Source organism: Hemicordylus capensis, chromosome 4 (assembly GCF_027244095.1).
Source record: "Hemicordylus capensis ecotype Gifberg chromosome 4, rHemCap1.1.pri, whole genome shotgun sequence".
Lineage (NCBI taxonomy): Eukaryota > Metazoa > Chordata > Lepidosauria > Squamata > Cordylidae > Hemicordylus > Hemicordylus capensis.
In genome coordinates this window covers 231,368,823-231,393,174 of record NC_069660.1, presented here as the reverse complement: position 1 = coordinate 231,393,174, position 24,352 = coordinate 231,368,823, and the positions used below count along the sequence as shown (strand labels likewise).

The 24,352-nt window shown below is 41.4% G+C and overlaps 1 long non-coding RNA gene across 6 annotated transcripts in view; it reads right to left on the bottom strand.

Annotated features, from left to right (window-relative positions):
- Positions 1 to 15,018: 15,018 nt before the first annotated feature.
- LOC128322987 (uncharacterized) overlaps positions 15,019 to 24,352 on the bottom strand; it is a 51,050-nt gene continuing 41,716 nt past the window's right edge. For 5 of the 6 annotated variants that reach the window (XR_008306127.1, XR_008306124.1, XR_008306125.1 and 2 more), the window contains one exon: positions 15,019 to 15,793. This is a non-coding gene — a long non-coding RNA (uncharacterized LOC128322987). The remainder of the gene's footprint in view (positions 15,794 to 24,352) is intronic. The other variant, XR_008306126.1, reaches the window with a different exon arrangement.

The following is a 24,352-nucleotide window of genomic DNA, read 5'->3' as shown; positions in this document are numbered from 1 at the left end:
ATGGGAGAGGCTGATGGATCAGCCAAAGCTGATAAAATGCGCCCCTAGCCACTGCCTCAGCCCGAGAAACCAGAGAGAGTTTTGGGTCAAGGTGCACTCCCAAGCTATGTACCTTTCATTTCAAAGGGAATGTAACCCCATCCAGAACAGGCAGTTCTAAACCATCTCTTGGGTCTGACCCCCCCATCCCCCCAGTCAGTACCTTAATCTTATCTGGATTCAACTTCAGTTTATTATCCCTCATCCAGCCCATTTCTGCCTCCAGGCAGGCATTTAGGGAAGTTATGCCATTTCCTGATGAAGTTGATATGGACAAATAGATTTGGGTGTCATCCACATATTGATAACATAGGAAACTGCCATATACTGAGTCAGACCATTGGTCTATCTAGCTCAGTATTGTCCTCACAGACTGGCAGCAGCTTCCGCAGGTTGCAGGCAGGAATCTCTCTCAGCCCTATCTTGGAGAAGCCAGGGAGGGAACTTGAAACCTTCTGCTCTTCCCAGAGCAGCTTCATCCCCTGAGGGGAATATCTTACAGTGCTCACACATCAAGTCTCCCATTCATATGCAACCAGGGCAGACCCTGCTTAGCTATGGGGACAAGTCATGCTTGCTACCACAAGACCAGCTCTCCTTCCCAGACCAGTTCTCACTCTGCACCAAACCTCCTGATGATCTCCCAGTGGTTTCATGTAAATGTTAAAGAGCATTGGGGACAGTATGGAGCCTTGTGGAACTCCCTACTAGTTCTCACTTTGCAGAGCAGCAGTCTCCAAACAATACCATCTGGAATCTATCCGAGAGGTAGGAACACAACCACTGTAAAACAGTGCCACCTCCCTCAGGTGACCCAGAAAGTTATCAAGGTTGATGGTATAGAAAGCCGCCGAGAGATCCAAAAGGATCAGCAGAGTCACACTCCCTCTGTTGATAGCCAATTGGAGATCAGGTCAGGCCAACCAAGGGAGTCTCAACCCCATAGCGCACTTGAAAGCCAGTTTGAAAATGGGTCTTTAGAAGTAATAACTAGTACCTTGGCTTGATTACAAAAGCAAAACCCATGTAAATCATGCCAGGTTTGTAATGACTAGTACCTTGGCTTGATTACAAAAGCATAAGGTAACTCATGTAAATCATACCAGGTTTGGAGTAACATGGTCCCATGAACAACCCCTGCTAAATACCCAACTTCTGTATTTAGTAGTACCAACCAACTGATGCTAGTTTCTAAGCAGTCACCCACAGAGTAAACAGTTATTTAACCTGGTAGTGACCAGAACATGGATAACTGTGGTTAAATCAGACTTCTCTAGAGATTGCAGCTGTCAAGCTAGACAACGCTAATAAAAGATTCTCTGTGTGTCTAGGAAGGTGCTGAATGATTTCTAAGCCCAAGCTTCTGCTATCCTATCTAACCTTTTTTTCCATTTTTACTGCCACAGTTATCTTTTACCTTAAAATCTACTTTTATCTGTACGTTATTTTATTTATTTATCTGACATATTGAATACTGCCCAAAACGCAAGTCTCTGGGCAGTTTACAACAAAACAATTCAACAAACTGAATTGTAATGTAAAACATTACAATAATGTATTGTAAAACGTGACAATACTTTAAGATTTAAAACAACTTTAAAACTATTTAAAACTATTAAAAATAAAAACAGATTAAATAGTCTAAAATTAATTTCAACTAAAAACCTCAGAAAACAGGTGTTTCTTGCACGTCTTCCTAAAAGCAAACTACAACTATGTATATTTATATAACCGCTTTTGAACAAAAGTTCTCAAAGCAGTTTACATAAAAATAATGTACACCAACTAATTTTAGTATTTGTTTATTTAAAATCTATTGCCTTTCTTGCACAAGCAACACAATCCATCTCCCCCACCTTTTAACAGCTGTTAACAGTTATGAGACCAGATTACTTTAATGACTGAAATAAACAAAAGCCTTAAAAAAAAATCTCTTGACATATTATAAATTGTGGACTACATAAATAAAATTGATCTTGGTCTGGTACAAATATATTAATACTGCCTTAGGCTTGGCCACTTCCCTATATAATATGGTCTAGCAATTCTCACATTTTTAAATCTGCCCCCACCCCCGCCGCTGTGGCTCTGTTTATTCCTCCAAATGAAGGGCTAGAAGGTGGTGCAGGGGGTAGAACATAAATTTCCCAGCACCACCTTCTGGATCTGACCTCGGAGAAATAAGCATGTCCACCTAAATGGTTGGCCATCAGGTGGGTCAATGGTACTGAGGCACTGAGAGCTGCAGAACCACCAACAAGGTCACATTCCTCTAGTCCATTTTCCAGTGCAAGTTATCCACCAGGGCAACCAAAGCAGCTTCAGTCTTGAATTCTGGGCAAAAGCCAAACTCAAATGAGTCCTGACCACTAGTATAACCCAGGTTGAGATGGAAAATCCAGGACTGAGATGTCACCATATGCTCTAGCACCTTGTCTAATAATAGTTTTGCTCTCGACGGAAGAATTGAACTTTGACTTGCTTTTAACACAAGTGAAAACAGAACACTGATTCTACTCAAATAGGAGACTTGAAGAACATCTCTATCCTCTGATAGCAACCATATCAAATCCTAGCAGAATGCCTGTCATCATGATGGATAGAGTCTATATCATCTGCACGATCCCTGTCAGTGGGGAGCTGGCCAGCCATTGTCAACAATGGCCCAAATGCAGCAACTATTTCACTTACAGTATATGTGGCAATCTATGCACTTAGGGACTAATGGAATGGAAGCTAAATCTGCTCCCTGCCTTTGAATACAATATCTGGAGTGATGGTCAGCTGTAGCGCACTTCCAGCTGTGTGGCAGCTTGTTTCTTGATCACACTGAAATGCAATGAAGTGTTGAGTGCTTGTGCATATAAGGAACCCTGCAATTATATGCATAGCCTGGTTGGAGAATTATCTATTTATATGGGGTATACCCCACTTGTCTATCTACATGGGGTATAGATTTGTTACTATAAAATGCCTTGGGAGAAGTGGGCATTTAGGTCTATGTTGAGCCTGTGTGCACCTAATGAACTGGGGGCTCAATCCATGTCTTTAATTTGCGCTGGATGTGTGTGTGTGTGGAAGTATTCATGCCATCTTTCTAACACGGCTATGAATGGAAGATGCTGCATGAAAACACAAACACACAGCTATAGACATATACATCCTTACTTGGTATCCAAACTATTTCCCCATGATTACAGTATTATTTCAGAACTTTCCATATGGAAAAATATCTGATTCCATAGCAGTTGTATCCCAGTGGTTTGTAACAGTACCAAGCCCTATTCCGAAATTATGCTGAACACTTGTACATCAAGTGTACAGTGAACACAGGTAGTTATTCACACATTATGTTGAATGCAGGTACAGCAGTATGCTTCCTATTTGCACCATGCATTTGAGGGGCCTGCACCCAGATTCACTTTTAACATGAACACAGGTACATTCACCCCCTAAAATGTATGAGTGTACAGATACCTGTGCACTTATTTAACAATGTCTGAATAGGCTTCAGAGTTTAACATTACTAGTCAGAAATTAGGGATGTGCATAAAAATTGAATCAAATTTGAATTGATTCAACTAAAATTCGTCTGAACTCGAACCAAATTTGTTTGAATTCTATGTGAATTTGTATCGACTTGAACAAATCCCATTATGTGCAAACAGTTTCAAATCTGAATCAATTCGGACAATTTTTTTGCAAACCCCTAGAAGAAATTTGAATAGCAGTACAAACAGTGGGGAAATATATATATAGGAGGCACTACTAGTGCCTGGGAAGAATATTATTGATTTGCCCAAATTGTTTTCCTAGTGCAGCACTAGCAATGCAAGTTGGGCAAATTAATATTATTTCCAGTTTGAGGTTCTCCAAACAGAGGTAAGTTAGACCAGAGATATGCTGACTACCACCTTGTTCACAAGAACAGCAGTCTCCATGGAACAACTTAAATCTTATACTTAAATGTTCCTGCATCTGAAAGCATTTTATTTATTTATTTATATCTATGTAAACTCTTTGGGAACTTTTGTTGAAAAGTGGTATATAAATATTCATTGTATTTATATTCTGGCAAAATTGTTGTGCCAGTAAGCCTTATATTCTGCAGTTGGGGATGACACATGATTTATGACCTATTGAAAGTGAGTACAGGGATCCTGCCTTGTACCACAGGGAGAACGAACACAAAGCATGCTTCTATTTAGTAGCACTGAGAGCTTCCCTCTTAACAAAACATGAACTGTTGTAAGGTACATATACTTGTCCACAGCCACAGATTTCTAATGCATTTTATTACTGCATGCCGTTTGAAATATGGACAATAAAGAGTTCTATGTGATCAGTCAACATAGTGCTATTGACTTATTCAGGACTTATCAAAAGACATGCCAGATGCAGTTTTAATCCATGGTTTCATGTAAATAATCCTGCCTTATCTCAGTTATTTGCTGCTATTGATACACCAAACGTAAGATCATGGCCTCCTCCCCCCCCCTTTTATTATTTTGCAGTTGCTGGATGCACAGAAACTGCTGCAGACTATATCCTTGATTACTCAGTTGCAGATTACAGTTGTTTATGCTGGTCTCTGACTGTAATAAAGGATTGATTGATTACAATTGTCCATGGGAGGGCCACTAACTTAGGGGGTACTTCTGGATCCAACCCTATTTGTGGGCACCCAGGTGACTGCCTTGGCCATAAGTGTCTATGCTCACCTTATTTTTGTGCATCAGTTGTGTGAGTTCCTGGACCAGACTAATGAATCTTATGTGCAACTAATGCTGTACGTGTACTAGGGGGTGGGGGAGGGGTGATTTTCACTGATCTCCCACCCTCACTGTAGCTCATTGTTATTCCCCCAAATATGTGTGTGTGTGTGTGTGTGTGTGTATGTGTGTATATATATATATATATATATATATATATATATATATATATATATATTCATATTCTGCTCTTTCTCCAAGGAGCCCAGAGTGGTGTGCACAGTTCACCTCATGTCCACCCTGTGAGGTAGTTTAGGCTGAGAGAGGAATGACTGGCCCAGAGTTACCTAGCAAGTATCATGGCTTAATGCGGATTTGATACTGTATGTCCCAAGGGCTGTGTGACCCTCAGGGACATTTTCTCAGTCATCACCATCAGTTTATTTATTTATTTAATTTTTACACTTCTATCCCACTCTTCCTCCAAGGAGCTCAGAACAATGTACATGGTTATTTTTATCCTCACAGCAACCTTGTGAGGTAGGTTAAACTGAGAGACACATGACTGGCCCAGAGTGAGGTTCATGAACCAGTGAGGATCATGGGTGAATGGGGATTGGAACTCGTGTCTTCCTGGTCCTAGTCCAGGGAGAAAAACATCCTACACAGTGTCACTACACACACATTGTTAGTCAATGTCAGCCAGCAGAGCTGACCACTAATACCCATGCCTTCATCCTTTAGGGAGGTCTATCAATGACTACTATTCTGAGGGCTATAGGCCACCTCCAGCATCAGAGGCAGGACGCTTCTGCATACCAGTTGCAGGGGAGTAACAGCAGGAGAGAGGGCATGCCCTCAACTCCCACCTGTAGGCTTCCAGGGGAATCTGGTGGTGCACTGTGTGAAACAGGGTGCTGGACCAGATAGGCCTTTGGCCTGATCCAGCAGGGCTGTTCTTATGTTATCATCATATCAAGACTTGATTATCATAAGCATGTAATGGAGAGGAGAGCTGGTCTTGTGGTAGCAAGCATGACTTGTCCTCATAGCTAAGCAGGGTCTGCCCTGGTTGCATATGAATGGGAGACTTGATGTGTGAGCACTGCAAGATATTCCCCTCAGGGGAAGCTGCTCTGGGAAGAGCAGAAGGTTTCAAGTTCCCTCCCTGGCTTCTCCAAAATAGGGCTGAGAGAGATTCCTGCCTGCAACCTTGGAAACTCTCCTGCCAATCTGTGTAGACAGTACTGAACTAGATAGACCAATGGTCTGACTCAGTATATGGCAGCTTCCTATGTTCCTATACTTTATTGTCTCCATGGGCTCTTGATTAGTTTTCAAACACAATTCAATATGCTGGTACTTCTCTTTAAAGCCCTGACTAGTTGGTGCACTGGGCACCTTAAAGACCACCAGCTGATATCCTAATGTGTGTATACAGCCAAAAGAAGCTTAAGTGCAGTAGATGTGTCTCCACTTCTGAAGTGTGGATGAGAAGAACAATATTAATCTATTCTCCTCCACCCCCCACCCCCGCCCTCACCAGAAGCACTCTGTGCAATGGTTACATGGCCCTCAGTGATATATTTGTGCTTTACACAGGACACTGGAAGAAGAGGGGAATGGGCAAAAATGTCCCCCTGCACACAAAACACCCACATTTCAGAAGTGGGTATTTATTTATCGGTATATTTATATACCACCTTTCATTAAAAAATAATCTCAAGGCAATCCTATATATCTATATCTATATAATATCTCTCATACTAAATACACAATATACAGAAGTGGCACTAGTAACTCAGAAAGAAATCAGCACGCCTTAGAATCCTGAGGAAAAGGCCAGGTTTTAAGCTCCCTCTTAAAAGCAGTGACAGAAACTAAAGAAATGATGTCCATTAGGAAAGGGAAGAGAGCTGGTCTTGTGGTAGAAAGCATGACTTGTCCTCTTAAGCTAAGCAGGATCTGCCCTGGCTGCATACGAAAGGGAGACTAGAAGTGTGAGCGCTGTAAGTTATTCCCCTTAGGGGATGGAGCCGCTCTGGGAAGAGCATCTAGGCTCCAAGTTCCTTCCCTGGCATCTCCGAGATAGGGCTGAGAGAGATTCCTGCCTGCAACCTTGGAGAAGCCTCTGCCAGTCTGTGTAGACAATACTGAGTGAGATGGACCTATGGTCTGACTCAGTATATGGCAGCTTCCTATGTTCCTAAAGCATTCCAAAGCCTACAGGCAATGACTGAGAAGGCTATGTCCCACATGCATGACAATAAAGCCTTCCTCGGTGTCAGCACATGGAGCAGAGTCTCCTCTGATGATCATGCCAAGTGCTTCAGCTGTCCAGGGCCCAAACCATAAAGGACCTTAGGGCAAATACAGCAAATGCATATGCTACACATGTGCTTCTTTTAGATGCACCTGTGCAGCAATTGGATGTCAGTCACTTTTATGAACCTGTCTTCCCATGAGGGAAGGTGCTTCCATGATCAGCAGCCCAGGAAAATCAAGGCTGATCATGGAAGCATCTTCATTCACGGTTACAGCACGTCCCTCTGCAGACAACTGTTACCGTAACCATGAGTGGTTGGAGAGAGGGATGTGAGTGACAGCTCTGGGGCAAGACTTCCTACTTGCTTTCAGTGCTAGCATGAGTGGGGTTTTTGGGGAGGGCATTTGAATGGAGCTAGAGAGTGCACACACACAGATGTAAGTGCACACACGGATCTCAGATGTAAGACAAGCATTTGAGTTGCTGACATTTGCAGTAAAAAAATCAAGAAATATGAAATGCGGGTGATCTACATTTTGCACATTTGCATAATACAGAATTTGAAAAGTCATTGTTGAAAAATTGCAACAGTGTTATATCCAGTTTTTCTTAAGCAATCCAGATTCTGTTCTTACATTAAGAATGTCATCAGTGACTCACAGTTAAAAAAAAATGGGAGCAGTAGGAAAAACCTATTAAAGCTGCTGTTCTCATATGTTCATTGTTTCTAAATGCATTTGAAGGTTCCTTTGTCTAAAGCAGCACTTTTCTTGTGCACTTAAGGATGTTGGCGATTACTGTACAGTATATTCCTTAGCTGATGACATTTCAACAGTAATTCCATTTTTTTTACACTGTGCATAAACTGTGAAACACACTGATAGTAAAGCAGAACACTCTGCAATTTAGAACCATCTGTATAATTGTCACTTTTAGTGCTTTGGCTTCCTGTCATGAATAAAAACAAACAGTGACAACAGGCACTTGGAAGACAAACGCAAAGGGTCAACACAAGGAAAAGCTGAGAAGTCTCCCAGATACAGCCCCAAACCTGAAAATAGCAGCTAGCAAAGTAATCATTTTTCATGGTCACATTCACAGAAAGAGGTTTCCAAAATAGTCACTAAAGAATAAGGACAAGTTTTTTTATTCTAGGTTAGGAAGAAGCGAAATCCATATTGTGTGTCCTTCCTCTGCAATACAAATTCAACTGGAGGTTTAGAGGAGGAATAATTTACCCTACCCATCTTATGAGCACTTTGATATATTGGTGTCTCATTCAAATGTTAACATGCTTTCTATATCCAACCTCTTATGTTCTATATTTACCACAGATCCCTAGTTATGGAACAAAATGTGTGGTCACTATTTTTCAAGTGTTTGGATTCTTTGGTGTATAATAACTTTCCCTCAATGAATCCCTATGAGGATTAATTTCACACCTTCATTTCTTCTATTCATTTTGACTTGTCTTTTCAACAGTGCCAACTGTCAACTGCCATGTGCCAACTGCACCCCATGTTCTAGGACTTTTTTCAAGTGTTTAGGCTCTTTGGTGTCTAACAACCTTTCCTCATAATGAATCCCTATGAGGATTCATTACACACCAAAGAGTCTAAACACCTCAAAAATTCCTAAAATATCAACTGAGTACACAGTGGCTTGTGGGGTAGTTGGGATGCCACTAATTCCCCACTTCCACCTGCAAAGCAGTGGGGTAAAAATGAACAGAAGAAATGAAGGTGTGTAATGAAGACACCAAAGAATCTAAGCACTTCAAAAATACCTTTAAAATAAACTGAGTACCCCAGTGTGTTTGTGTGTGTGAGGGTGTGTGGGTCATGGGAGTTGACAGTTGGCACTGTCTGATGATAGTCAAAATGAACAGAAGAAATGAAGGCATATAATGAATCCTCATAGAGATTCATTATGAGGAAAAGTTATTATACACCAAAGAATCCAAACACTTGAAAAATAATGACTGCACATTTTGCTCCATAACCACTCCTACAAGGGCTAGAGCTTAGCTTTTTTAAAAAAATGAAAGCTGGGGATCAGTGTTAGGGCATGGCAACTTCGAATCCCCATTGTTTCTTGTGATGGAAATCTTCAAAATCAATAAAAACTAAAAAATTCATTAAAAAGCAACCAAGTGTCCCACTGCCTTGAAAATTTGGGTGATACGTGGCACCCATGGGGACCTACCTACCACCCAAATTTGGTGCCCCTGGGACTTTGTTCAGTGGTCCAAATCTGAATCAAATCAAAGCAAATACAAATCGAATTGGGGTGATATGAAGGGGGTAGATTTGGATACAAAACAAATTAGGGGTGATTTGTTTGAGGCACACATCGAATTAAAAAAATGATTTTTGCACATCCCTATACATTACCTTGCACAATACATACATTACCATGCACACAATACATACAATACATTACCTTGCACATCCCTATACATTACCATGCACACAAAGCAGAATTGTTATTTTTTCCTTCAAAAAGGTAGCCTCTACAACTATCAGTGTAGTTCTATACAATCTATAATTGTATAGATTGTAGTTATAATTGTAGTTCTATACAATCTATAAGTGTTCCATGTGTTCTTGCGGGAGGGTTCTGTTATATTTGTTCTAAGTCCAAAGCTTTGTGGACATAACAAACTTGTCATTTCACTTTGTGGATTGAGGCCCTCCTTTTTTGTTCAAATGCTTAGACATACATATAATGTTTGCAGTGATTTACATAGTTTAAGTTTTTAACAGTGACAAACAACATATATAAGTAATTTTGTTTTTAAAAGTAATTTTTAAAAATCATATTTTTATACCACCTAATATGAACATCTCTAGGCACTGTACAAAATTTAAAATAATATCTAAAATTCAGCATAGATTAACATACACAAAACAAAACAGTAGGAAAAAAAACAGTAGCATAAAACATTAAGACAAATTATTAAAATTAATTCTAATTAAAAGCCTGTGAGAACAGGTGAGTCTTGATGGTCTTCCTGAAAACAAACAGAGAAGGAGATGCTCTTATTTCAGTAGAGAGCATATTCCAAAGCGCCGGGGCAGCCACACAGAAAGCCTGGTCCTGGGTCGCCACCAAACGAGCTGGTGGCAACTGTAACTGGACCTTTCCAGAAGATCGTAACAGGTGGCAGGGTTCATGACACTCATGGCACTCTCTTAAATACCCTGAACCCAATTTAGGAGAAAGAGACATTTGTTAGATTCTGAATTCATCTAATCCTTCCAAACCCAAATCCTTCTCCCCTAGCCCTGGAGTGGAGCTATGATGCTGACATCCTGGTCTGTAAAGTGCCAGCTCTGAGACTCAACCCAAGCTGTAACTTTAACTATGGTTTACAAATCTTGATTAGAATGGGATATTAAACCAGATCTGAATCTTAATTTATTTAAATAAGTCTCTTAGCTGTGGCTTAGCAAACCTGGATTCCCCTGGCACATGAGCAGAGGAGGGAAGAGGAAAGGAGTGCATGGGTTCACAAGAGATAGCAGCTGTGCTCACTACTGAACAAACCACAGTTTATTTAGTCATTTGAACCAGCTCATCATCAATGAAGGACTGACAGTCATTCTATGGCAAAATGAAAATAATATTAGAACATCTAAGGGCACACAATGCATCCAATCAAAGACAAACAAGTCATCTCATCAAAATATCTGAATGAGTTACAATTCCGATGCAAGATGATAATTACACAGCTGCTTCATAAAGTCTACATGTTTATCCTTAATGTAGTATTCGTACCCCACTGTACTACGAATGTTGTGCGAAATAATCCTATGTTAATACACTTCAATCAGTTCTAGCTTTGCTGGAATAGATACACAGCTATAAAGGTAATGACTGCTGTCAGTGAATCCTGAAACGTTCTCTCTTAGGCAACTAGACTAGTTCAGTAGGATCCCTGCTTCAAATGAGCTTGTGTCTTTTGTATTTGGACCTGATATTCCCCTGAAAGGAACTCTCAGAAACAGATGGACACCATTGGAAGAATAAAGTCACACCTTATGTTAGTAGTGCACAAGGATGACGACAGTGAATTTTAAGCACCTCCTGCAGATTTAGAGTGAACCATTACAGAGGCCAGGGACGCAAGCAAGTAGAATCCTGCTGCTGCACTAAGACGGGAAGGATCTGCCCTGGCAGATCAAGCAACAAAAAGATTCAAGTCAAATCACTGTCCAGAGTTCTTGACATTAAACAACTCAACTCCTAGGTTATTAGAAACCCATAGCCACTAATTTATGGCAAAGTAATTAATCCTGAAGTTCCCACCAAGGGAGGACCAGGGAAGATGGTTGAGTAAACATGAATAACTATGAATCCCCTGTAGGTGCAGGTGAATCACCATTTTCATACTGAGGGTTCCACAAGTTTGTAGAACCCTCAGAATGAAAAATCCAGAATACTATAATGAGAGTTTCCTGTATCCAAAGGCTTATATATCCATATAATTTTGTTTTGTGAATATGGAGGTGGGAGGAAAGGGGCTGATATTGGGATTATTTATGTATTAGATGTGGGCTTAAATTGGATGTATAATTTGAAGGAACAGTTATATTAATATGAGAGGGTGAGGGTAAGTCAATGTATTGTTTTCTTATACATTATACATGTTATTATGCATGCTATGTTATGGAAATATATGTTTAATAGGTTGTTAGTAACAAAGAAAAGGCAGATTTCTTCCAAAACATTTCATTTGAAGAAAGCAAACAACATTGTATAGAAAAGACTCCGTGCAATGAGCACATGAGGAAAATAAGGAGTTAGAAAACAAGTGTTGTTATTACACAATCTTCTAAGACAAAAGGATCTAGTTCTACCAGTTGGAAAAGTTGTTTGTAGCATTTTGCTGCTATTTGTAGCCATGGGAACAAAGATCAAGTTAAGAAAAAAAAAGTTTTAAAAGCATAACAAATTTAACAGAATTCACATTTCTTGCACTGAGATGCTTTAAAACAGCTTTAAAAGAACATATGGTAAAAGACCCTCCCCACCCCCCATCAACAATCCAGATTCTAGGGACCATGTACTAAATTGCCAACTTCATGTTCTGGAGTTTTAAGCGAGAATGGGGAATGTTTTGAAGCAACTGGAAGAGACCTCCATTATGTGAGAAGTTAGGACAAGACGAGGATTTGATGTATCAAGAACTCTTGAAACCAAAAATCATGTATAAACTTGCTCTTCCAGTATCCACCACTGAACCAATCTGATTTCAATTTAAACAAACAAAAGCAAACTTTTGAGATATAGTCAAATTGTCACAGTAATTTTTAGCACTATAAATGAAATACAGAAATTTACTCTCAGGATAGAATTATGATCAATAAAATGATTATAATGGTTATGGACTTGGTATTCTTATTGATTCCAATTTTGAAAAGCAATGCCCACCTATCAAGTTCAATTCCTCTACTCAAATTGAGTGATCATGCTGACCCTCCAAGTCAGTGGCTGACAGTAAAGTTGCATGTATGTTATGGGCAAGGGCTAACAATCTTCCTTTCCCTCTTCAGTCCTCTGTGCTTCCTGAAAAGATGTGCCAGAGGACTGTGGGACCTTCAGGGACATATTTGCAGGAAGCACAATGGGATACAGAGAGAAGGTAGGTTGTTGGAAATTGACCCTCCCTTCTAACACATAAACATTATTCTAGAGGTCAGTTAGTATTCTTCCCAAAATAACCATTCTAACAAACAGCAATGCTATTAAGAAAGCTGTATTAATCAAAGGTGTTTGGACTATGCAAAAAAAGTTGCCTTGCTTTACAGCTTTTTTGGATTTCTTTTCATACAGAGAATGAGTTGAATTGTAGTGGAAATTAAGCACAGTTTAATTCCTTATCAACAACACCCAACCTATTCAAGCTTAATGTACATGTGCCACAAATTGGAAGGGATGTGTGAATCAATTTGGGTACAAATCGATTCGTAGCCAAATCTAGCTGATTCAGGTGATTTGGAGACAGAACAAATCGCCCCTGTGGTCCATTGGCTAGATTTGGGTACAAATCGAATCGTGCCTGATTTGATTCGAATCGATTCAAGACTCAAATTCCTCCTATTAATTCCCCCAGATTTCCAGTTTTCTTTTTCTTTGAAAAAGCTACACTCTAGCCCTTGTAAAAGTGGAGTTATGGAGCAAAATGTGTGGTCACTATTTTTCAAGTGTTTGGATTCTTTGGTTTATAATAACCTTTCCTCAATGCATCCCTATGAGGATTAATTAAACACCTTCATTTCTTCTATTCATTTTGACTATCTTTGAACAGAGCCAACTGTCAACTGCCATGTGCCAACTACTCCCACCTCCCACCTGCAAGGCAGTGGGGTACTACTCAGTTTATGCCTAGGAATTTTTTTTTTTTAGACTCTTTGGTGTCTAATAACCTGAATCCCTATGATGATTCATTACACACCAAAGAGTCTAAACACCTCAAAAATCCCTAAAATATAAACTGAGTATACAGTGGCTTGCAGGTTGGGAGGTAGTTGGTACATGGGATCTCACTAATTCCCCACCCCCAAAGCAGTGGGGTCAAAATGAACAGAAGAAATGAAGATGTGTAATGAAGATACCAAATAATATAAACACGTCAATATTCCTAAAGAATAAACTGAGTACCCTACTGCCTTGCAGGTGGGGGTGGGGTTGTAGTTTACACATGGCAGTTGACAGTTGGCACTGTCCAATGACAGTCAAAATGAACAGAAGAAATGAAGGTGTGCAATGGAACCTCACAGGGATTCATTATGAGGAAAAGATATTATACATCAAAGAATTCAAACACTTGAAAAATAGTGACCACACATTTTGCTCCATAATTCCACTTCTACAAGGGCTAGAGCATAGCTTTTTTAAAAGAAGAAAGTTGGGGATCCTTGTTAGGGTTAGGATAAGGTGACTTCAAATTCCCATTATATCCTATGGTGGAAATATATAAAATCAGTAAGAATGCAAAATAAATCATTTAAAATCAACCAAGTGCCCCACTGCCTTGTAATTTGGCTGGAATGTGGCAGCCATGGGGACCTATCCATCACTCTAAGTTGGTGTCCCTATGACCTATACAGGTGGTCTGGATAGATCCCAATCCAAATAAAATCTCAATTGAATATGGGGTGATTCGGGGGGGCAGATTTTGACACAAAACAAATCAGGGGTGATTCGATTCAGGCACAAATCAAATTGAAAAAACTTTCTTGCACATCCTTACTATTAGGTTGCCTTGTGGAAGTGATGTTAAAGAGCCATATTAAACTGAATTGTTGCATAGTGATTCACAAGCTTAAAAGTTGTTATTTTTCATAGTTTTCCAACTTAATGTTATACAGCTTTAGTCCTGAAAATGAGCAGCATAAGCTTGGTTGCTATGGTAATCACCATGGTATCGATAGCAATACTCCAAACACCATCTTATGGTTAATCTTTGAGATTCCAAATCTGAGGAGAGCTCAGACCCTTTCAGTGACATGGGGCAGAGTTAAAATGACTTATATGATTAAACAGCTAATGAAAATGTATTATACTGACAAATACCCCTCATTTCTGTAAGTGTTAACAGTGCTATAGATAATTAAATTGCCCTTCACAGTCAACAAGATGTAGTCAGAGATGTCAAATGCAGGTATTAATATTAATAAGTCAGTAAAATATTTGTTTAAGTATATTTTTGTTTTGCAGAGAGCAAATTTGTAGCAAAATAATTTAAACCACTGAAGAATATTTTGATGTATTGGCCTCTCATGAGATGTGCAGAACTCAAACAGATTATTCCACTAATGCATGAGCAACTGATATTCTAAGATTTGTCAAGTACTTGAGAAAGCATTTTGCTTTTCAAGTTAATCCAGAAGAAATTTTGTTAAGAACCCTAGCATTTTTATCAAAAGGATTAAGCAAATACTACTTTTAAATTAAGTTTGTATTTTTTAAAAAACAATTCGAAGGATACCATGATACCTGCCTTGAGCACTGCCATCAAAATTCTTTATTATAATTTACATATTAAATTTCAAAGAGCAAAACAAAAGAGGTATTGCTTTTCAGAAACTACAGAAGGTGAAATTTTAAAAAAATCATATATGCGACATCCTAAACGAGTGTTTCCCCAATAAGACTTTTGACAGATTCTCTCTAGGGTTTCTGGGAACATCCCAGTTTTCCTTAACAATTTAAAAAGGAGGGAAGCCTTTTTAACTTTGGCCGCACTGTCAAAATAGTTTTGAACCACATGTAATAAGAGCCAGAAGATAGAGTACCTGATTGCAGTCTGCATCCATGTAAAATAATGCATGCTCATTCTTTAAATTTCTTTAAACACAACAGATAAAATACGATCCTCACTGTGAAAGTCACAGGTAAGTGACCCAGTTCAATAAACAAGTATCTATTTGAAAATTCTACATAAAAACCTCTGAACTAAGCAATATTGGTCTTTTTTTCTCTTCCAGTATAGTTTGCTGTTCTGGTTCTCTATGTATTGTATAGTTTGCTGTTCTGAATCTATCTGGAAGTTCTACAGCATTTTATTTTTTATTGTTTTCTTTCTCTTGTTCTTCTTCTGTGCATTCATCAGTAAGATCTCTGCAGGCTGTTTCCTTCTTAGATGCCTCTGCTTCATCCGAATCTCCCTCATATCAGCAGTGCAAATTCCATAACACATGATACTGATGACACCCAGTGGTAAACCAAAGAGAAAGCAACCCAGGAGTGGGGAACTCTAGAAAACAGACTGTTGGAAAATAATTGGCCATTAATAACATTTTCACAACATCTTGAAGGAGGTAATTTCCCTCAAAACAAATTCAGATTAGACAAATTATGAAATCTTGGAATTCAGATTATACACAATCATGTATAACAATCTGCCTGAGGTGCAAAGAGTTCCCTGAGAGCCAGGAGCAAGTTCATTCCCTCGAAGCCAAGGTGGTTGACCTGAAGAAGCTTAAAGAGGCAGAGAGGTATATGGATGAGACCCTCAGGGACGTGATAGAGGCATCCCACTCCCAGGCTGACAGCTGCTCTGCTTTCTGGAGAATGAAGGTCTTAGAGAAGGAGGAGGGCATTACTCTGAGGAAGAGGAGAATGCTCCTTTAGAGGGGACCCTTTCCTTGGGTGATGCGCCCAATCCTCTGCACTGAGGATACTCCTTGGGGGGGGGGCTTCCTAGTAGTGGGTGATGCAATCACTAGGGCCATAGAGAGCTGGTTTTGTGACCTGAGTGCAGAGAGCACAGTGGCTTGCCTGCATGGTGCAAAGGCTGTGGATGTCATGCTGCATCTAAATCGGCTGTTAGGCAGTGCTGGGGATGAGTCAGCTGTCGTGGTACACGCTGGCACCAACAATGTTGGGAAATGCAGTTGGGAGGTCCTACAAGCCAAAATTTAAGCTGCTAGGTAGCATAATGAAGCATAATGAAGTCCAGGACCCCCCAGGGTAGCGTTCTCTGAAGTGCTACCTGTTCCACACGCAGGGCCAGTGAGACAGGCAGAACTGAGAGGTCTCAATGTGTGGACGAGACAGAGGTCCTGGAAGAAGAGGTTTAGATTTGTTAGGCACTGGGATTCATTTTGGGGCAAGCACAGCCTGTAAAAAAAGGGATGGGTTCCACTTGAACCAAAGATGGAACCAGACTGCTGGTGCTTAAAATAAAAAAGGTTAAAAAGCAGCTTTTAAAATGATGCCTGGGGGGATAGCTTACAGGGGCTGGGCAGTAGCTGATTCAGCAAATGCCGTCCCTTAAGGTGTGAGGGTGTAAATGCTTCAGATAAACTAGAAGGGGGCAGAGTACAACCAGAAACAGAGCAGACAGAAGCACATGACAGATGGTCAAATGACAGTAAGGGGCACATGCCAATACCAGGTAAGAGACTCACTGTATAGGTGTTTATATACCAATGCCAGAAGCCTTCAAGCCAAGATGGGTGAGCTGGAGTGCTTGGCTGCTAATGCAGAAATAGATATAGTGGGCATAACAGAAACCTGATGAAATGGTGAGAATCAATGGGACACTATTATTCCTGGATACAAACTCTATAGAATGGACAGGGAGGGGTGGATTGTGGGTGGAGCAGCACTGTATATTAAAGAAGGGACAGAATCCAAGAAACTAGAAAACCTAGGAGGACCGGAGCCTCAATCAATACAGGGACTGAAAGGAAATATGTTACTAGGGATGTGCTATCGCCCTCCAGATCATAACACTGTGAGTAACTTGGAGAAGCAAATCAGAGAGGTATCAAAGAGATACAGAGCTGTAATAATGGGTGACTTCAATTACCCTGACATAGACTGGGCAAATTCACATTCAAGTAATGAAAGAGAGGCATTATTTCTAGACATGCCAAATGAATGTGCCTTAGAACTGTTAGGTCAGAGAACCAATCAGAGAGAAGGCTACCTTAATCCTGAGTGGTGCCCAGGACCTGGTGCGAGATGTCAGAGTTGTAGAACCATTGAGGAACAGTGACCATAGTGTGATCCAATTCATTGAGTAGAGCATTACCAAGGAAGTCCATCACAGGTGTATTGGACTTCAGAATAGGAAACTTCTCAAAAATGAGGGGACTGGTAAAAAGCAAGCTGAAAGGAAAAATCGGGGGGGGGGGGGTCAAATCACTCCAGAAAGCATGGAACTTGTTTAAAACCACAGTACTAGAAGCACAGTTGGAACGTATACCAAGAAGGAGAAAAGGTACCACCAAATTCAGGATGACACCAGAAAGGCCAACAAGTACAGACAAGGAAGCTATAAAAAGGGAAAACGACTTCCTTCAGAAAATAGAAGAGAACAGTAAGGAACATAAACTCTGGCAAAAGCAATGCAAGGAGACAATAAAGGATGCAAAAAGAAACTCTGAGGTGCATATAGCTAGAAGTGTCAAGGGGGAAATAACAAAAACTTCTTTAAATATATCAGAAGTAGAAAACCTGCCAGGGAGGCAGTTGGACCCTTAGATGATGAGGAAGTGAAAGGAAGATAAGGAGACTGCAGAGAAGCTAAATGAGTTATTTACATCTGACTTCATGGCAGAGGATACTAACTATATACCCTCTCCAGCTTCTCGGGCTTGGAGGCTGAAGAACTTGGTCTGAAGAAATTTGAGAGGACAAGAGAGGATGTTCTAAACAGTTGTGAAAAACTAAAAATTAACAAATCCCCGGGCCAGATGGCATCCACCCAAGAGTTCTGAAGGAACTCAAATGTGAAATTGCTGCTCTCCTAGGAAAAATATGTAACTTGTCCGTACAATCAGGCTCTGTACGAGAGGACTGGAAAGTAGCCAAGGTAACTCCAATTTTCAAACAGGATCCAGGAGGGATCCAGGAAATTACAGGCTGGTCAGCTTAACTTCTGTGCCTGGTAAATTGATGGAAAGCATACGTAAGAACAAAATTGTTAAACATATAGAAGGAAAAGCCTTGCTGAGGGAGAATCAGCATGACTTATGCAAGGGCCAGTCTTGCCTCACTAACCTTTTAGAGTTCTTTGAGAGCATCAACACACATGTGTATAAAGGTGATCTGGTTGATGTAGTATACCTGGACTTCTAAAAAGCTTTTGACAAAGTTTCCCACCAAAGGCTTGAGTAAACTTAGCAGTCATGGGATAAAGGGACAGGTTCAGTTGTGGATTGGTAACTGGTTGAAGGACAGGAAACAGAGGGTAGGAATGAATGGACAGTTTTCACAATGGAGGGAAGTAAGAAGCAGGGTTCCCAGAGATCTGTACTAGGACCAATGCTCTTTTACTGGTTCATAAATGATCTAGAAGTTGAGGTAAGCAGCTAAGTGGCCAAATTTGCAAATGACACTAAACTATTTAGGGTAATGAAATACAAAACAGATGGTGAAGAGCTCCAAAAGGCTCTCTCCAAACTGGGTGAGTGGGGGACAAAATGGCAAATGTGGTTTATTTCATTTAACAACTTTCTATACCACTCAAAACCCATGCCTCTGGGCGGTTCACAACACACAATTAAAACATTAAAACAATTTAAAATTCAAGGCATGTTAAAAACTATTAAAACTGTAAATCTAATTATTAGCCTGGGTGAACAGATTTATTTACCTAACATATTTTTATACCGCTCAAAACCTGCATCTCTGGGCAGTGTACATTAAAAAACAATACAAATTAAACAAAACCAAAAATGATTAAAGCATTAAAATAATTTAAAACCCAACATTAAAAACTAATAAAACTATGAAACTACAGGTGAAACTCGGAAAATTAGAATATCGTGCAAAAGTCCATTAATTTCAGTAATGCAAATTAAAAGGTGAAACTGATATATGAGACAGACGCATTACATGCAAAGCGAGATAAGTCAAGCCTTAATTTGTTATAATTGTGATGATCATGGCGTACAGCTCATGAAAAGCCCAAATCCACAATCCCAGAAAATTAGAATATTACATGGAACCAAGAAGACAAGGATTGTAGAATAGGACAATATCGGACCTCTGAAAAGTATAAGCATGCATATGTATTCAGTACTTGGTTTGGGCCTCTTTTGCAGCAATTACTGCCTCAATGCGGCGTGGCATGGATGCTATCAGCCTGTGGCACTGATGAGGTATTATGGAAGACCAGGATGCTTCATTAGCGGCCTTCAGCAATTCTGCATTGTTTGGTCTCATGTCTCTCATCCTTCTCTTGGCAATGCCCCATAGATTATCTATGGGGTCAGGTCAGGCGAGTTTGCTGGCCAATCAAGCACAGTACACTGTATACTTTTCAGAGGTCCAATATTGTTCTATTCTACAATCCTTGTCTTCTTGGTTCCATGTAATATTCTAATTTTCTGGGATTGTGGATTTGGGCTTTTCATGAGCTGTACGCCATGATCATCACATTTATAACAAATTAAGGCTTGACTTATCTCGCTTTGCATGTAATGCGTCTGTCTCATATATCAGTTTCACCTTTTAATTTGCATTACTGAAATTAATGGACTTTTGCACGATATTCTAATTTTCCGAGTTTCACCTGTAATCTAATTAAAAGCCAAGGTGAACAAATGTGTCTTCGGTGCCTTTTTTAAAGTTGCCAGAGAAGGGGAGGCTCTTATTTCAACAGGGAGCACATTCCAAAACCCAGGTTAGCAATGGAGAAGATGCGCCCCTGAGTTGCCCCTAGATGAGCGGTTGGCGATCATAGATGAACCTCTCCAGATGATCTCAACAGGCGATGGGGCTCATGGCGAAGAAAACACTTTCTTAAATACCCAGGGCCTAAGCTGATTAGGGCTTTATAGGTTATAACCAGCACCTTGTATTTTGCCCAGAAACCTCCCGATGATCTCTCGCAGTGGTTTCATGTAGATGTTAAAAAGCACTGGAGACAGTATGGTGCCTTGTGGGACTCCACACTTTAGCTCTCACTTAGCAGAACAGTCTCCAAGAGACACCATTTGGAATCTGCCTAAAAGATTCAGGCCAAGCTGGATTCCACAGTTACTGCAGAGTCTAGTGTGGGGGTATCTAGCAACTCCTCTTATTGGATGATTTCCATCTGGCTATCGACAAAGGGAGTGTGACTCTGCTGATCCTTTTGGATCTCTCTGCAGCTTTTGATACCATTGGCCATGGTATCCTTCTGGACTGCCTGAGTGAGGTAGGATTAGGTGGCACTGTTTTATGGTGGTTCTGCTCCAACATCTCTGGCAGATCCCAGATGGTGTCACTTGGAGACTGTTGTTCTGCTAAGTGAGAGCTGAAGTGTGGAGTCCAACAAGGCTCCATACTGTCTCCAATGCTTTTTAACATTTACATGAAACCGCTGGGAGAGATCATCAGGAGGTTTTGTGCTGGGTGTTATAAATATGCTGATGACACCCAGATCTACTTCTCCATGCCAACCTCATCAGGAAATGGCATATCTTTCCTAAATGCCTGCCTGGAGACAGTAATGGGCTGGATGAGGGATAACAAACTGAAATTAAATCCAAATAAGACAGAGCTACTGACTGTGGGGGGCCAAGACCCAAGAGATGGTTTAGATCTGCCTGTTCTGGATGGGGTTATATTCCTCCTGAAAGATCAGGTATGTAGCTTGGGAATGCTCCTGGGCCCATTGCTCTCCCTGGTTTCTCAGGTTGAGGCAGTGCCCAGGAGCACTTTTTATCAGCTTTGGCTGATACATCAGCTATGTCCATTTCTAGAGGTGAATGGCCTTAAAATAGTGGTACATATGCTGGTGACCTCCAGGCTTGACTATTGTAATGCTCTCTACATGGGGCTGCCTTTGTACATAGTCCAGAAACTACAACTGGGACAGAATGAGTTAGTCAGATTGGTCTCTGGGATAACACAAGATGAAGGGACCACATGACATTGGTTTTAAAAGAACTGCACTGGCTGCCAATATGTTTCCAGGTGAAATACAAAGTGCTGGTTATTACCTATACTGTAAAGCCCTTAACAGCTTGGGTCTAAGCTATTTGAGAGAGCATCTCCTTTGTCATAATCCCTGCCACCTCTTCCAATCTTCTGGAGAGGTCCAGTTACAGTTGCCACTGGCTTGTTTGATGGCAACCAAGGACCTGGATTTCTCTGTAGCTGTCCCAAGGCTTTGGAATAAACTCTCTACTGAAATAAGAACATCTCCTCTGTTTGTTTTCAGGAAGAACCTTTACTAAGGGTTTTAATCAGAACTAGCTTAACCCGTGCCGAGCATCTGCGCACTAGTACTTGATTGCTCTCCTCATGCCCTGCCACAGCCCCCCCCCGCAACCCAGAGATCTCTCCACCCTCACCTGAGCAGCACTCCTGCTCCTCCTCCTCCATCCAGTTGCTTCCATATCCATCACCCCTCTTGGCCACTCCTCCATCCCTTTACTCCATCCCCTCACCAGGCATTGCTGGTGCCTATTTGCCAAGCTGCAGCACCCCTATCCCAATTCCTCCCCACCCTCACCCTGCGCCACCGCCATGGCCACTCAGGCTGCTGACAGGCCCGGGCCCATCTCTTGCCGTTCCTTCTTTGTCTCTCTTGCTCTCTCTTCCACTCGCTCTTCTCCTCTGTCTTTCTTCCCCTCCTTTCTCTCTCTCTCCCTTCTGAGTTCTTGTTTCCTCATCTAATTCACACAACGGCAGCCACTTTCTCCTGAAGGGACTTTTTCCTTCCTCACGACCCCTGTCTTCACATACCCCTGCCCACTATCCATCTATTATATTAATTCTCCTGGGTATGCCTTGGAATGTGCATCCCAGCAGCCAGCTGATTGTCTGGGCGGCGGAGGCGCCTGATTGGCTCAGGCGCACCCAGGAAAATTGGCCAATTGGGTGGCCGTGGAGGCGAGGCGGCAGGCCGCAGCGGCGGCTGTGGGCCAGGCCGTGGTTGCGGTGGGTCCGGCCGCGGAGGTGAGGCGCGGCGTGGATGTGAGGCGGTGGCGGCCCGGCCGCAGAGGCGAGGCGGAGGCACTCAGCCCGGCAGCCTGTGCCCAGCCAGAGACTGGGGCAGGTGGTGAGGGAGGTAGCTGGCCCCAAAGAGCACACAGATGCTCTGTGTGGGGGTCGACTAGTATCTATATATTCCTCTCTTCTACAATCAAGAACATCTTCTGACCAGTAACAGTTGCATTCCAACTGTCCTTAACCATCACAGGCCCCTCCTCCCTATCTTCCTATGGAATCTCCACTGCCCAATCACCACAGTGCATCTGCTCATGAACTCTCATAAGAGCTGCCATGCAGGGGATTAGCCATGGGTACACCTTAGCAAATTATATATATAGATTAATTTAATAATTAAAAATTAAAATAATTATTCATTTCTTTGTTTTTATTGTCATGTATTTTAATTTGTGACTTTAAAATATTTTAAATTTTGTACACTGCCTAGAGATTTACATATCAGATGGTATTAAAATATGATAGATAGATAGATAGATAGATAGATAGATAGATAGATAGACAGATGGTAGGAACAGAACCACCACAAAGCAGTGCCTCCTTCTCCCAATCCCCTCAGACAATCCAGAGGGATACTATGGTTGATAGTATCAAAGGCTGCTTAGAGATCCAAGAGGACCAACAGAGTCACATGCCCTCCATCCATTCTCAGTTGGAGATAATCTGTCAGACTGACTAAGGCAGTCCCCACACCCTAGGGATCATTAGGAAGCCTGCCTGAAAGCCAGTTTGAAATGGGTCTAGAAAATCAGTTTTCTCCAAGACTGCCTGGAACTGGGAGGCCACCACCCTCTCAATCACCTTGCCCAGCCATGCAAGATTGGAGACAGGTCTGTAGTTGCTTAACTCTGAGGGATCCAAGGCAGGCTTCTTCAGGAGAGGTCTAATGATTGCCTGCTTGAGACATGGAGGCATCCTATCCTCTCTCAGAGAGGTCTTGACTGACCTTTCAAAAGTTGTCAGAGATGGGGAGGCTCTTATTTCAACAGGAAGCGCATTCAAAAGCCTCAGGGCAGCAACGGAGAAGGCCCATCCCTGAGTAGCTACTAGAAGGGCCAGTGGCAATTGTAGACGAACCTCTCAGGATGATCTTAATGGGCAGTGGGGATCATGGTGAAGAAGACGTTCTCTTAAATGTAAGCAAGGGTAAAGTGATGCATATTGGGGCAAAAACCCCAACTTCACATATACTGATGGGGTCTGAGCTGTGACTGACCTCAGATCTTGGGGTCATGGCAGACAGCTCTTTGGAAGTGTTGGCTCTGTGTGTGGCAGCTGTGAAAAAGGCAAATTCCATGCTAGGGATCATTAGGAAGGAGACTGAAAATAAAAATGCTAATATTATCATGCCCTTATACAAATCTATGGTGTGGCTACATTGGGAGTACTGTGCACAGTTCTGTCCACCATATCTTAAGAAAGACATTGGAGAACTGGAAAAGTTGCAGAAGAGGGTAACCAAGATGATCAGGGGCTTGAATCACCTTCCTTATAAGGAAAGGCTTCAGCATCTGGGGCTTTTTCATTTGGAAAACAGGTGAATATGGGGAGACATGACAGAGGTGTATAACATAGAGAGAGGATAGAAAGAAATTTTTCTCACAGCACTAGAACCAGGGGTCATCCCATGAAACTGATGGACAGGAAATTTAGGACCGACATGAGGAAAGTTTTTTTCACACAGTGCTTAATTAATCTATGGAATTCTCTGCTATGGGATGTGGTGATGGCCACTAGCTTGGATGGCTTTAAGCAGGGCTAATACAAATTCATGGAGGACAGGTCTAGCAATGACTAATCATCTGGGGCTATAGGCCACCTCTAGCTTCACAGGCAAGATGCCTCTAAGTACCAGTTGCAGGGGAGCAACAGC